The sequence below is a fragment of the Rattus norvegicus genome, chromosome 2 (assembly GCF_021556685.1).
Source record: "Rattus norvegicus strain SHRSP/BbbUtx chromosome 2, alternate assembly SHRSP_T2T, whole genome shotgun sequence".
Taxonomy (NCBI): domain Eukaryota; kingdom Metazoa; phylum Chordata; class Mammalia; order Rodentia; family Muridae; genus Rattus; species Rattus norvegicus.
Genome location: NC_141535.1, coordinates 109,954,167 through 109,969,948, shown reverse-complemented (window position 1 = coordinate 109,969,948; position 15,782 = coordinate 109,954,167). Strand labels below are relative to the sequence as shown.

At 38.4% G+C, this 15,782-nt stretch overlaps 1 protein-coding gene across 9 annotated transcripts in view; it reads left to right on the top strand.

Moving 5' to 3' along the window:
• Positions 1-15,782, top strand: part of Nlgn1 (neuroligin 1) — a 905,434-nt gene that overhangs the window by 527,793 nt on the left and 361,859 nt on the right.

The following is a 15,782-nucleotide window of genomic DNA, read 5'->3' as shown; positions in this document are numbered from 1 at the left end:
CTTCCACTGGTGCTCTTACTAGGATATTCATTGCTACCTATGAGGTCAGAGTCCAGGGTCAGTCCATGTATAGTCTTTAGGTATTGGCTTAGTCCCTGGAAGCTCTGGTTGCTTGGCATTGTTGTACTTTTGGGGTCTCGAGCCCCTTCAAGCTCTTCCAGTTCATTCTCTGATTCCTTCAATAGAGGACCTATTCTCAGTTCAGTGGTTTGCTGCTGGCATTCGCCTCTGTATTTGCTGTATTCTGGCTGTGTCTCTCAGGAGCGATCTACATCCGGCTCCTGTCGGTCTGCACTTCTTTGCTTCATCCATTTTGTCTAATTGGGTGGCTGTATATATATGGGCCACATGTGGGGCAGGCTCTGAATGGGTGTTCCTTCAGTCTCTGTTTTAATCTTTGCCTCTCCCTTCCCTGCCAAGGGTATTCTTTTTCCTCATTTAAAGAAGGAGTGAAGCATTCACATTTTGATCATCCGTCTTGAGTTTCGTTTGTTCTAGGGATCTAGGGTAATTCAAGCATTTGGGCTAATAGCCACTTATCAATGAATGCATACCATGTATGTCTTTCTGTGATTGTGTTAGCTCACTCAGGATGATATTTTCCAGTTCCAACCATTTGCCTATGAATTTCATAAACTCGTTGTTTTTGATAGCTGAGTAATATTCCATTGTGTAGATGTACCACATTTTCTGTATCCATTCCTCTGTTGAAGTGGATCTGGGTTCTTTCCAGTTTCTGGCTATTATAAAGAAGGCTGCGATGAACATAGTGGAGCACGTGTCTCTTTTATATGTTGAGGCATCTTTTGGGTATATGCCCAAGAGAGGTATAGCTGGATCCTCAGGCAGTTCAATGTCCAATTTTCTGAGGAACCTCCAGACTGATTTCCAGAATGGTTTTACCAGTCTGCAATCCCACCAACAATGGAGGAGTGTTCCTCTTTCTCCACATCCTCGCCAGCATCTGCTGTCACCTGAGTTTTTGATCTTAGCCAATCGCACTGGTGTGAGGTGAAATCTCAGGGTTCAAACACAAGATTTAATAGAATAGTGTGTATAACTTCCTGAGCATCTTGAGGGATTTCCTAGAAAAAACTTGGAAAGGGGACTATGCTCACTGATCAGATGGACTGTATCCATTCTCATCAGTAGGATAATTCTAGAACATCAGGGAACTGCACAGTTGTCAATCCTTTGACATTTTCACCATATAGGAGTCTAGTGAAGTAGTGGGTACCATTTCCGTGGTGGCTGCAGCGAAACCTTGGTGAATAAGAAATGATTTTTTTTCAAGGACTAAGCAAGTAACTAACTCAGCCAGATGTTGACTCTGAAATCAGATTACTAGAGAGAAATCTTCAAGAAACAGCACCAATCTCAAGAAAAATTACATACAATTTTCTTAGGAATTATAAGAATTTAAACTCTAACTTAAAGAATGCTTATGCAATACAAATTGATTCAACATTCCCTGTCTCTCCCTCTCCCTCCCCTTCTCCTTTTCCATCTCCATATATATATATATATATATATATATATACATATATATATATATATGTATATATAGAGAGAGAGAAGAGAGGGGATTGAAAGATTGATAGATATATATAGGTAGAGGTATAGATATATAGATATATAGATATATAGAAGTATAGATATATAGATATATAGATGGATAGAGATAGAGATATAGAGACATAGGGAGATATAGAGATATAGGGAGATATAGAAATATAGGGAGATTTAGAAATGTAGGGAGATATGGAGATATAGGGAGATATAGAGATATAAAGATATAGATATAGTAGAGCACATACCTTTGCTCTTACTAGTGCATACATGTGGTCCGTGTGGTCAACATATAGAACTTTTCTAAAACCCATACCTAAATAGCATAGAAATCTATATAAAGAGAATGTTTCGATGAACATATTTCTCTCTGGTCATTTTTTTTGTGAAATTTTAAAAGTATCTTTTCTCTCAGTGGCTTGGCATGTGTGTCTATTTTGAATTAGATTTGAATAATAGGAGAATCTTGCTTAATCTGTTTGTAGTCTTGTTTAGGACTTTATCCTATCTATTCACTGTTTCCTAAAAAGCACTTCTTATTTTGCTTGCTTGGTATTTCTATTCTGTGTGTAAAACTTAGATGCCTATTATCCTCCTCTCCAGATATTGTGTAAGTAACAAACCATTCTGTTGTGTGCAAATGGACTGTGAAATACTTGTGTCCCTCTCCCAAGTTCTCTACATATTCTGATTTGATCATTTTAGTTTAGAAACTTTATTGGGAAATGAACTGAATTTACACAGAGGGCTTAATTTTTTGCGTGTAAATTGGTGCTGAAATGCTGTGGAATTCTATTGATTTACTCTGAGAATCACTGCACTGCCCTTCAAGATATCTGAATTGAAAGGACGCACTGCGGTTGCTTTCCCCAGAATCGAAGCCATTTGTCTCAGAACATTACACAGTTTATATTGGGATTTCAGATCCGTCTTTCTTGTCTACAATTCAAGTTTTGTACTTAGAATATTTAAATGGCAATCTGGTATAAAAGTAATGATCAGATCTCCTGATATGTGATATATTCTAACAAATATGTTCTCAGCCTGCCAACAAAATATTGTTCCTTACATACAAAGCCCTTGGGAGAATATGGCTCAGGGCTATTAAACAGCATCTACACTATTTCAAAAAATCTTTCATTTCCATGCTTTCCCCTAATCCCATTCGCTTAAATTCTTTCAGCTTGGGTAGTTTCGTGCCTTTCTAAATCTCAGGATTGACCTGATCCTTTTGGATAAGACCCAAGAATGACTAAGTCCACATAGGCCACTGCTTCAGCCCCTCCTCAGCTGATCCTTTCCCACAGGAAGAGATGCGTGCATAGGTGGGCGTTGCCTTCCCTTGTATGGAACGTTGCAGCATTGATGTGAAAACAGACGCCTTGGGGACTGTAAAGATTGTTCATGAGAACGTATTTGAGGATAAAGAAAAATGTGACAGGTCAAGGTTCCAGGTCAGTCTAATTTTGTAGTGACACCTCATAATGTCCTTAAATGCACACTTGCTCTCCACACAATGGCATAATTTAAGATTATGTTTATTACTACAGATGAATTTTGAACAACTTAACCTAGTTTTTAAGTTGGCAAGCCTCTGTCAATTATATTTTAATGTTAGATCCTTAAATCCCTCCAACAGACAATTAACCTTACTCATTTATATTACTTGGGCATAACCTTAGAACAGGCCAGGGACAGTGCACTTTGGCTTGTGTCTGGGCCAAGAGAAGACATAATTGTAATTATATGAAAGTATAACCATTTTGTGAGTCTATATCATTAAGTCCAAGGATTATATCAGAGCATCAGTTTAGCAAAGGCATCTTTTCTGACTATAAGCCAGACAATGCTAAATGGTTGAGCGGAAAAATGGAATGAGGTTCATTACTTCAAAAAGATGTTTAGGGGACAGCAGGAACAGACTTGGAATTGTCCGTGGTGTGGTGGAGCTGTAGGAGCTTTGAGTTTAGCCTTTGCTAATCTCACTTTTCCTCTGCTGCTTAGCAAATTATGGCTTGTGTACACCATACGTACAAAGATCTCTACAAAGTTTTGTATAAAGAAATTACTTAAAGGTCCAAATTGAGCAATACAAGAATGGTATTGTACATTCTACTAGTAGTTCATACTAGGCTCAGGAAACTCCAACTGGGCTTCCAGGAGAAGTAAGCACCAGTCAGAAAATCTAGTTCTACAGTAATTTGGTATAATTTTGATAGGATCTCAGAAAGAGAAGCTGGGATGAGCAAGAGGCAAGGGTGTAGACAGTGATCACTGATCTTGGAACTGACTGAATGCAGTTATGAGCACAGAGTAGTCAATGTTACAGTGGTAAAGACGCTAGACGCCTGACCTCAGCCCACAAGTGCTCACAGGAGGAACTTTGGGACTGTAAAGATTTGGTCATTGTTCTTTGATAGTCTGTATTACTTGACATATAGTACATATTCATAATGGTCCATAGGCAGAGGCTCCTTGCTTTCCTCACCCAGTGAAGATGTACTGTTAGATTTCTGCTTGCTTGCTGGAGGGGTCAGTGGCAGTGCCTGATTAGGAGGCTTAAAAAGTGAGGGAGCCTTTCTTCCAGGCACTGCTGTCATCTAGGATGTGGGATACAGAAAGGAGGTGGGGAGGCATGCCTCTGGGCCAGGAGTGACGGAGGGTCTCTTAGAACAGCGAAGTGACTGCTGAAAGCTGGGACAGTTTGTCTTCTCTTTTAAAGTCTCAAATGAGACTCTGTGTCAGTCTCAGCCAAATTCCTTGAAATACTGTCAAATATTTCAGGGAGCTTTGAGGGGATCTTTCATTACATCCTTTCAGATCCTACCTGCTCTCTAGAAGTTGGCTTTAAACTGCTTGTAGCCTTTTTTCCCACAGCACAAACTCAGAAGACTAAGAACATTTTTTTTTATTTCTAAGCAGGTACAAAGATTATTTTTGAAGTATGGAAGTAGGGATTTACTTTTTTGAGAAATTTGGAGGAATTCTATCTAACAGTACAATTTAAACTTTTAAGAACTTTGTAATATATTCAACTTATGTGACTTCAGGCTGTCAAGTTTATTTTTCAAAAATCTAAGGCCTGTGAATGTCTTTAGACACCATGTGTCGTTTCACCAACACATGGCCTTTTAAAAATAAAAGAGAGAGAGAGAGAGAGAGAGAGAGAGAGAGAGAGAGAGAGGAGTAAAAATCTCCCTCAGTTTTTTTTTTATGTCTCCTTTCATGTAACTCTATTTTCTTCCCACTGGGTTCTGTTCCACTCATAGTGATTGGACAGCCATTTCAAAATAGAGAAAATGAAGAAGAGAATCTCTCTGCCATCAAGATTAGATTCCTTTTCCCTCCTGTTTCCCATTGTAACACAGGCTTCCTGTTCGGTTAACTCTTATTGGCACTTTCTTTCCCAAATGGACAATGCTCTGCTGCTAATGTGGGAATATTTGTCCCCATTTAGTGTCATAGAGACAAGCACAAACAAATGACATCTACTCCCGTTGATGTTTTCTTCTGGGACATGGTGGCTGAAAAAATGTGGAATCTCTTTCTACTCTCACCGTCTCCCTCTGAGATGCTCCACTTCTTGAGCTACCAAGAGGCATTTGCTTCATGACTCTGCCTCAGAGTGTGCCAACATGTTGGTGAAATTTGACAGAGAGTATCTGACAATCCAGCACCACCATGAGCCCCTTAAAGGTAAGACAGGGGCACACTCCCTGGGACTCTCGGTGGCTTGAATGTGGAGCTGGACATGCTTTGTAGACCTTCACAGGGGCAGGTCCGTGCTGCCCTGGCTTTCTCATGTCTGTGGTGAACCTGATACTGCTGGTCCTATTGCCTTTCTGAGGGAAGGACCCACTCAGAACTTCAATGTTGCCCACTCCTGTTCTGACATTAGCCTCAATCTGTAAGACAGAAGGTGAGAAGATCTTCTGTTGGCCCTACCCTAGCCTTGCATTGGCCGCTTGCACTCCAGGGTTACATTACCTGCTCGGCCTGTGTTGATGGATCTGGTAAGAAATACATCATGTGAGGTATTTCAGGGAAACACAGACATGTTTGGGAACAACACTAGCTGTGAACACAGTAGCACTTGATCACGTTTGCCTATTGTAGAACCTACAATTAGCAAAGAGCACCTCAGGTGTAACCTTTCCTTGGAGCAGGACTGAGGGCAGCACCATGGGCTCAGGTTATAGACTCTTAGGATTTGGATGACGTTTATCCCCAGTGAAATGAAAATCTCCATTAGTTGGTGGGTTGTCTTCTCAGTTTAATCATGGAGACTCTTTCTCTGATGTCTACTCAGGAAATTAACTTTTGCTCCATAAATAGAGTATAGGATTAAAGCCTCCGTGGCATAAAAGCAAGCACTGGGCCATCAATTCCAATACTGTTGGTTTCTAGCTAAGTGAGGTGAGTCACCTTAACCAGTCAAGTCCATTCATTTCCAATGCAAATCAAGGTTAGTGGTTTGCTTCTTAGTAGAAATCATTTAACAGACTAAGATACTGAAAAGGAAAGAGGTTAAGTAATATATTTGATATCACAATAATTCAGTGAGGTTAGGAGAGAGTCACAACTCGAATCCATCACTGTTCTTTGTTCGAAATTGTGTTGTTCTTTAAAACTAACTTTGAAGTGTCTTTCTCTACCCAGTTAACCCACTGAATTTCATATTCCACTAAAGCTTCATCTCTGGTACAATATCAGTGTGAAGGTGTTGGTGTTCCTTTTTCTGACAGTCTTTAGAAAATATTTAATTTCTTTTTCACGTGTGTGTGTGTGTGTGTGTGTGTGTGTGTGTGTGTGTGTGTGTATGTCAGGGATGTCATTGGTGTGCCTTCATGCCAGGATTGGATCACAGATCTTTAGATTTGTTGGCCAATACCTTGACTTGCCAAAACATCTCTCAGCCTTGCAGTCTACTCAGGATGAAGCTTTAAATTCAAAGAGTTTAAATTATAGGGGTTGGGGATTTAGCTCAGTGGTAGAGCACTTGCCTAGCAAGCGCAAGGCCCTGGGTTCGGTCCCCAGCTCCGAAAAAAAAAAAGGAAAATAAAAAGAGTTTAAATTATAGCCAAAAAATGGATAGAGCATTTTCAGTGTCTATAGGCAATTAGCAGGTGTTTGTTCCTTTGGTATTGAATGGCAAGCACATCTCAGCTACTTTAGATGCTATAGGGATTTGATAAAGTGTTTTATGATACATTAATAGTTGACAAGCTTCCATCCTTATTGTGTACATACTTCATAACTGGATATATAGATATAAAGGGGTATCACCTATGCTTCTTAAAATTCAAACCATTGCATAGCTGCCATGCAGCTAACTAACATACTATTTTTAACAAACACATTTTGATGTTTTGTAACTGTTTTATGATTTCTACCACAGGGCAAATAGCAGCTCGTTTTTAAGGCCGTTTCAAATTTTCCTTTTTTCACACCACAGTATTTCTTTCCTGCTCTTCTTTATTAAATATTAAGAATGTCCACCCTGCTAAGAATGTCTTTGATTAATTAATAACTTCTTGAAAAGGTCTTTGAAACGTTCAAATACTAAGAAAACCATAAACCATCTTCTCCTACAGCTCCTGGCATTTCTCCCCTAGGAAGAGTTGAAGGTCTTGACCATCTTCTGAGTATAGACATCATTAAAACCTGAAGAGGTAGAATTGGTCCATGAAATATCTACGTGTTATTGCCTCTGGCCAAACTCAGCATTCAGGAATGCTGCAAAACTCAGGAGTCCTGAGGTTCTCCTTCATTAGAACGAAATGCCACCAAGAGCACTCAGTCCACTCCTCCCTGAGAGTGTGTATTAGAGTAAGAGTCACTGGCCTTGTGATGGAGACAAAAATGCTATGGAAGTTGCCATGCTCTGAGACACCTCTTAAAATATTGGCAACCCATTTAATTTATTCATGGTGTCCACAGCATCCAGGAGTTAGAGTTTAGTGTCAAAGACAGAACACTGCTTTCCCTTTCCTTCATTTTCAATCTTCAAGTGGACTTGTATTTGGCCTCATGCACCTGGAGAGGTAGTGTGACAGCAAAACAATGTAGTGTCGTAGAGAATGTGTACGTCAGTCATGTGTTGTTTTGCTTTGGCATGATGGCCTACTAGAGATCAAAAACAATGGAGGACTTCTATAGTAAATATTGACAAATGTATTTTAGTCAAAGCTATATAGAAAAGTGTATGAAAGGGAATCATTATATGTAGTAATAAGTGAAAACTATTTATATTCCCATGCTAAAGCTGGTTTGATAACAATGAGAAAATATTATGCTTATTTATTGATTACAAATTCAGAAATATGCATTAGAATATCAGGATGCAAAATGTTTTTGCAATGTACCTCTCATCCACCCAAACCCTTGATAATGGAGCAAAAGATATGTGCCTTGAAAGTAATTGGTTTAATAGATTTAAAAAGCAACACAAAATTTTGCTTTTCTAAGCCTCATAAATTTACTTTTAGTAAATCATATTAGGGAAAAATTAAAAATAGGAAAAAGACATATAAGAAGAGCTCTGGGCAATTTACTACATTTTATATTTTAAACAGACTGACTACCTAAAAGAAAATGTGGTGAGTTCTGTGCATTGTTTTATACCCACTAATATAACACCACCTGTTTATGCTGGTTTCATAGCTGTCTATGCAGAGTTGCCCATAAGCGAGGCAAAAGCCAATTAGTAAAGATGTCTTTGAGTCTTTGTGGGCTTGGCAAAGCCAAGGGTCATTAGTATTGATGTCATCATTGAAATTATATTTGTAATGAAATAACTGCTTGAAAGTGACCAGAAGGAAAAGGAAAGAAATGAAAATGATTTGTTTTGTTAACAAGGTATGATTGTGAAATAATAAATGTTTCATTTTGCATTCTGCTAACACATTTTTAATGTCCATGCAACCAATTTAGTGAGAATCATTGGCAAACCGAATGGTTGTTTCTAGGTTTATTAATTTATCTAAAGAAAAAAAGTAATAGTAAGACAGGTCAGCCCCAAGTAGCCTACACTCAGAGCCTTATTAGTCAGTATTTGCCTCCATATTCACAAAGTACTTTCTTCCACCAGTAAAAATAGTCAGATGTGCCTTCCTTTATCATCTCCCATGGTTAGCATTACCCACCTTTGGGAAATGACTAGCAGGTATTTTGTGTTATTTTAGTTGGTCACAAGGTCAGGAAGTCTCAGCAAATGATACAAAGAAAGTAGGGTTATATTGGGCACCAGAGGTAGCATAGTTAATACAAACAAACAAAGAAAGAAAAAAAGTCCAAGATAATGACATTTATCATCCAGAAAAGAACAGCTGAGAAAAGTTCAATTTAACCCTGCACTTGGGGCCTGGGGAGATGGCTCAGCGGTTAAGAGCACTGACTTCTCTTCCAGAGGTCCTGACTTTGAATCCCAGCAACCACATGGTGGCTCACAACTATCTGTAATGAGATCCAATGCCCTCTTCTGGATTGCCTGAAGACAGCTACAGTGTACGTGTATGCATAATATAAATAAATAAATCTTAAAAAAAAAAAGCCTGCACTTGGCCAGTAAAGTAGGAGCTCTGGACTTTCTCTTCCTCAGTAACAAGTTGTACCTGGGGACATTTGCACCCTGTCCCTAATCAGAGGTTTATCTGAAATTGAAGTATCTCATGCTGAGGAACTTTCCCAGAAGAAAGAGAAAAGGAGAGAACTATTTCCAAGTAAAGGCTTTGGTGTCCTGCAATTTCCTGTCGCAAAGTCTTTTGTGGTCTTTATAATTAAGCAATCAGTGTACTCCAGAACACTAACAGTTGCTGGACATTGTTTCATTGTGTGATTTTTTTTCCACATCGATATTTGAGGCAGACCTTCCAGATACCTTCTCCATCCTGCATGTCTCAGAATCACTTTATGGATGTTACTCATGGAACTGGACCTGCAGTGGAGAACACTTAAGCTGTGTCATGCTTTCCTTCAGGCTTTTTGTATGCTGGACTACGTATCTCTCTGGATGCTTCTGAAACAGTTGGCAGAAGCTCCAGGGGCTGAGGGCTAAAGCAGTCACACCTTAACTTATCCCCTGGACTGCGATCTTGCCCACATCCAGTTTCTGTTTCACCAAAGGTAGGGCAAGACTTCACCATGCCCTTTGTGCTGCTGGTTTTGTTGCATAGTCATGGACAGTGCTTGAGTAGAAAGGACTAGAAAACTGTTAAACCTAGAATAGGAAAGAAACAGACACTCTGTCCTAAGAATAAATTAGTTAACAATCTTTATTGTCCATTCTAGTAACTAGTTAACAAACTTTATTGCCTGTTCTAGTAAATAACAATCTTCATTGTCTGTTCTAGTAATTAGTTAACAATCTCCACTGCCCATTTTAGTAACTACTTGACAATCTTCACTGCCCACTCTACTAGCCGTATTATTGCAAGTCTGAATTTTCAATTTTTGATATTTCTGCCATTTTACTCTTTACTAAAATGAATGTCCTTTTACTTCTTCCCACACAAGCTAAAATAAAAGAATAAACTGTATAGTTCTATACTATAACTTTTAGTTTTATTGCTCACAGAAGTCTGTTTTCCATTGCTCTGACAAAAATCAACTTATACAGGGAAAGATTATTTTTGTTTCATTTTCATTTTTTGCATTTTTTTGTTTTTGGTGTGTGTGTTTGTTTGTTTGTTTGTTTTACTTTTTTCAAGAACTCTGAGATTTCAACAGAAAATCCATTGGCTCTGTCCCTTGTTCCTGTGGCAAGTGAGACTCTTTTAAGGAAAGCATTGGCAAATGACAACATTCCCTCATGGTGGACTTAGAGACTAGACTCCTCATACCAATTTTGAGAAGGTGTCATCAATGACACTTGTCCATCCACAACATTCTAACTCCTATGCTTTCTCCCTTTCCCTCCCAATAGTGCCAGAAAGTGGCGCTTGAGCCTGATCACGTGGTCTTTCTAAGCTACATCCAGGAACCAAGTCATAGAAGCATACATAACTTTTCAAGATTCTCTATGATTATGCAGAATCACCAACAACTTCAGCATGTATGTTGTACAGAACAGAATTCTTCAGTTTTAATAAATAGTATGTTTCTCCTAGCAAACATGCATATTATGTAGATACTTATGTTCTTGTTTTGTGGAAAAGGAAATAAGATTGACAATGATGAACCATAAAGAAACTATCTAGAATAGTGAGCAATTAGGTTTCTAACTTAGGCCATTTTAGTTCCCTTGCCAATTTGACAGTTTTTTGTTGTTGATCCAACATGAGCGTCATTGTTTGTAAAATGGGTATGATAAGAAATGAGGGATATTAAGAATTCAAGGAATAATTCATAACACATTTTTTGTAATTGGGCAGTACCTTTAAAAATTGATAATATTAATTATCCATATACAATCTATGGACATTGCCTGAAACCACAACATTTTTACTCCATACCATGTGCCAATATATGTGTCTCATTAAATGTGAATATCTGAAAATACTTAGAAAAACTGAATTTTAAGTTAACTATACCTCTAAAAGGAAACACTTTGTAACAATCTTCAGATATAATCTCACTTAAGAGAAAACTCCATAACAATAAAATATAATAATTTTGAAGTAATTATTTAAGCTATTACAAGCTCCAGTGCTTTTATAGCTAACATTTTCCTCCAGTTTGGTCAAACCTAGTAATTTGTCTTAATTATTAAGTGATATTATGAATCAGATTAATTTTAAACAGAATGTACTCTAAACAATGATCTAACTTCATGAGATTGTAAGGCTACTCCTTACATATGATAATCATCCTGAAAGACTGACATACATTTCTAAGGCATCAAAATATTAATTTTCTTTTCCTTGCCTTCAATATATGTAAATGTTAGCAAGCCTGATGAAAGGCTGAGTGAGAGATTAGCTCAAAACTGTCAAGGAGACTATCAAAACGGCACCTTATAGGGCATGTAGGCAAACCAAGTACTTAGTGTAGACAGGCTAATTTATCACAGTGCAGTTGCCATGGCAACAAGGGCTCTGCATGTCACGTGACCCAAAGCAGTTTCTGTTGACTGGCTCTAACTGACTGTCAGTTCAGCAAAGGTTGCACTGTTTCCCGTGAAAAGGAAGAAGGAGCATTGATACTTGTTGAAAAGGCATAATAATAATAGTCTATCTCAAGCTATGAAAGCAGCCCTTTGTCTCCTTGACATTTATTTTTATTCTGGCTAAAGGGATCCCTCCAATTTTTTGTTACACAAAGGCCCCTTATTTATTCACAGATTAAATATGTGCGCCTCTATTTACTAAGGATTCTATCCTTGCTGATGGAATAGTGAACAAATATTGAAATCTTTTATCATCGTAATATTTATGTACAAATTGCTAAATTTTGTGCATCTTATTTTTCTTAATATTTTCCCTGAGAGCACAAGAGATCTAGCTGGATAAAACTTGAGCCTGTAACTAATTTTTCTTGCCTATAATTTTTTACAAACATAACAGACGGAGGCTGACAATGCTCCCTCAGATAATAAAGATGGAGATATCTTTAGGGAAGTTAGATAATTGCTTTCACCATATTTCTTCTTGTTGTCTCCTTTTCCTTGCTGTTTTCATTGATGGGTAAGTAACAAGGGCCACAGAGATAACTCACACTCTCAGATTCAACAGTTCTCCACTTGGGATCTATCTCACAGAGTTTTCAAGAAAGAAGCAGTTCTGTGATACAGGAAAAGCATGAGCTATGGAGTCAGGTGTATGAATTTCACATCTTGTGTCTGCCACTTAGCTTGCTGAGTGCCCTTAGGGAAGTATTTATATATCTATGGATTTCTAGTTTCCACAGTTGTAAATGAGACCCAAGATGATCTGTGCTGCAAGTGGATTGGACTGTGATAAATCATGTGTGCCGAATGCTGGCATATAGGACCCATGCATCCAACAGAGAGCTCAGTATGGCACTTCTCAGAACCACATCTATAATCTACCTTGGAAGAAGGTACACACTAAAACCAAGCATAGGAGCTGTAAACTAGTGCTTGTAAATGAAATGTTCTTACAGAATTCAGTCTGATGCAACCATTTAAAATTCTGATTCAGAATATGACTATATGTGTGTGTGTGTGTGTGTGTGTGTGTGTGTGTGTGTGTGTGTATAATCCTGTGACAGTAAAACTAAAGTAACCTACAAACTGGAGAAATATAACTACAGATTATGACACAACCACTATAGAAGATGTTCATGGATGTTATAATTTGATAAAATAAATAATATAATCCAGTAGTTTTATGCTAAAATACAATATCTCTCTAATAAGATCTATGATCTTTTCCACTAAAAATGTAATAAAAGAAGAGATGGTTGTGTGCAGGACTTCTTCTTTGAGTGATTTTCACTTATAATCAGTTACTAGAATGAGTAAAGCTGTTAAAAGTCGGCTCTTTGTTTGTTTGGTTGGTTGGCTGGTTTTTCTTAAGTGCACAAATTCAGGGTCAGGAGATAGAGCTCAGTTGAACAAAAGTGCCTGGGCAGGTATTGGTTCCTTTCCCAGGACTATGTAGACCAAGTTGTGTAGGCCACACTTGTAATACCAAGAAGATCAGAAGGTCAAGGTCACATTTAGCTCTTACTGAACTCCAATCCAGTCTAAGATGTGTGAGACAGTACTTTATAAAAAGGTAGGGCGGAGGAACGAGAGAGAAAGGAGAAGGAAAAGCAGAGAAATAAATAAGAAAACACATTTATCAAAGGGGATTGATTTCAGAGGCAAAGTTAAGTTGAAGTACAGCTTAGCTGGCATTTTTGAGCATCCCTTTTATGTCCTGTGAGCATGTGGCACATAAGAGGACTCAAAAGGAAGTGATCTATGTATAGAAGAAATACTGTTTGTGCACCAAGGAGAGTAAGTAGAGTGTGAAAGTGAACATGATTTTCAGTGACCAAGAGATACAATCAGCTCTTTGCATTAATCACATTTGAATGTCAGGTTTCTGAGCTTCATGCCTTTACCTATACAGAGAGTAGCTACATTTGTGGTACAGTGTTTTCAATGTGGCAGAGACTCACTGTAAGCTGGGCCCTAATGACCCATCGACTAGAAAACCTGTGATTCACCTCCTGAGTCCTTTTATACAACATATCATTGAGTGCAAAGACCAGTGGCAACCAACTACTTGCAAGAAGTGAAAAGGATATGAAGGATGCAGGGCAGGTCTCTCGTGATGGCTGACACACTCTGCCCTCAAAATCCTAGCTCAGTGGGTGAGAGTCCAGGTGATCTTATCTACATTGGCAAAGGCTAGCCACATTTCACTTCATGATCACATTTATGTCAGGCATATGATCTCAAGAGCCAAAGGGGAAAGTCTGATTCCTTATTATCCTCATCCTCTCTGCCTATCTGCTTCTAACCATGAGGCAATGTAACTGGAGAGACTGTTAAATTTCTGTCATTGCTTTATATACATACACCGAGAAGGACTGAAAATACAAACTGATGTTGTACCTTTAAGAGTGTAGTAGAAATTCTGTCTTATGTCAGAGACTTACAGACAATACTACAACTACAACAACAAAAATACTATCAAATCTCCAACATGGCTGCTGTATTCACCCTCACTAAAAACTTAAAAGGTCACATGGAATTTAGGACATTGTGGGCAGTGGGTTTTTGCTCTGCCTCTCTGGGCGACTCAAAAGACAATTTTCTTGGATGTCTCATTGATCTGCAATGTGTGGCTTAATTACAATGGCTGTTTTAGCAACAGACATCAACCCTTTAACAAATGCTTGCAGAAATAATTTTTGAATCTCAAAGAATCCTCCATTCCTCTACAACCTCTAGATTCCCTTTGCCTCTTCTGGAAAGAATTAAGGCAGTGCTGAAACAGACTTCAGATTCCACAAATACCTTCTTATCCCACAAGGTATAAAATAGAGAATTTGCAGGGAACCTATCTGTGTTTGTCTAAGGAAATGATGGCTGTGCTACATAAAAGGGACAGCACAGGGCTGCAAAGACAAACAGTGAGAAACTCCAGCAGCATGCGTCAATACCCACTGAACTACTTACGATAGTATTCTTAAACTACTGTATTGACTGTAATAACTTGAATGCTCTCATAACAGCTCCTCTCGCTAATGCTAGGTCAGTTCTAGCGATCACTGTTCACTAAGTTGATAACTGCTACTATTCCATTGGTTTTGTCTTGAAGCTACGAGGACCATACTTTCTGTGAGGTTATTGATCATATGATAAATCAGCTTCAGAACATGGTATGAGTGACATAAATTCATCGTGACTTTTAAATTACTTGAGGTGTATTTTATTTTATGTGTGTGGTTGTTTTGCCTGCATGGAAGTCTCCATCACTTGCATATTGTGCCCACAGAAGGCAGAAGAAAGCATTGCATTCCCTGAAAGTAGAGTTACCGATGGCTTTTAGCAGTCTAGTGAGTGATACGAAGCAAGCTCCGTTCCCCTGGGAGAGTAATAAGTACTCTGAAGTGCTGAGTCCTCTCTTCAGTCCTTGTGTAGCCTAAAATTATTAGTGTAATTGAAAAGAACTTTGGTGTTCTCTCTCTCTCTCTCTCTCTCTCTCTCTCTCTCACACACACACACACACACACACACACACACACACACATACACACACACATATACACACGCACACTTACACACACACAGAGACACAAGACATCCTTTCCGTTTGACCCTCACCTACTAGATTAGCTGATTTGGATGCCATATCAACAAAGTTAAGATCGGGCATACAAATTTCACACGATATTATTAATTGGATTCTATTGCACAATAGCAGATTGCATTTTTAACCTCAGGCTGTCGTTCGATCTCAAGAGGTATATTGTAACAGCCTGTGAATAAATCAATGGAAATAGATTTCCTATCAGAAAAAACCTCAAGTTTCCTAGCTTCCATTTCATGAGTAAGTAGCAGCTTTGTATATGGAAGACATAATCAATTCATTCATATTCCAACGTACCTGTCTACAGGAATGTCAGAGTAGAACAAATCCACAATAAAAACATTGTTTACACTTGACAGGTCAGAGGAGCGAAGTCTATATCAGCAAGAAATGTATTGATCTTGAATACAATCTAATCAAACTTTTCAACATTGTTTTGGGAACGTTCTAGGAAGAAGGCAGATTGTATCCTCCTTCTAACTAATCAGGCAACTCTGGAGTCATTTC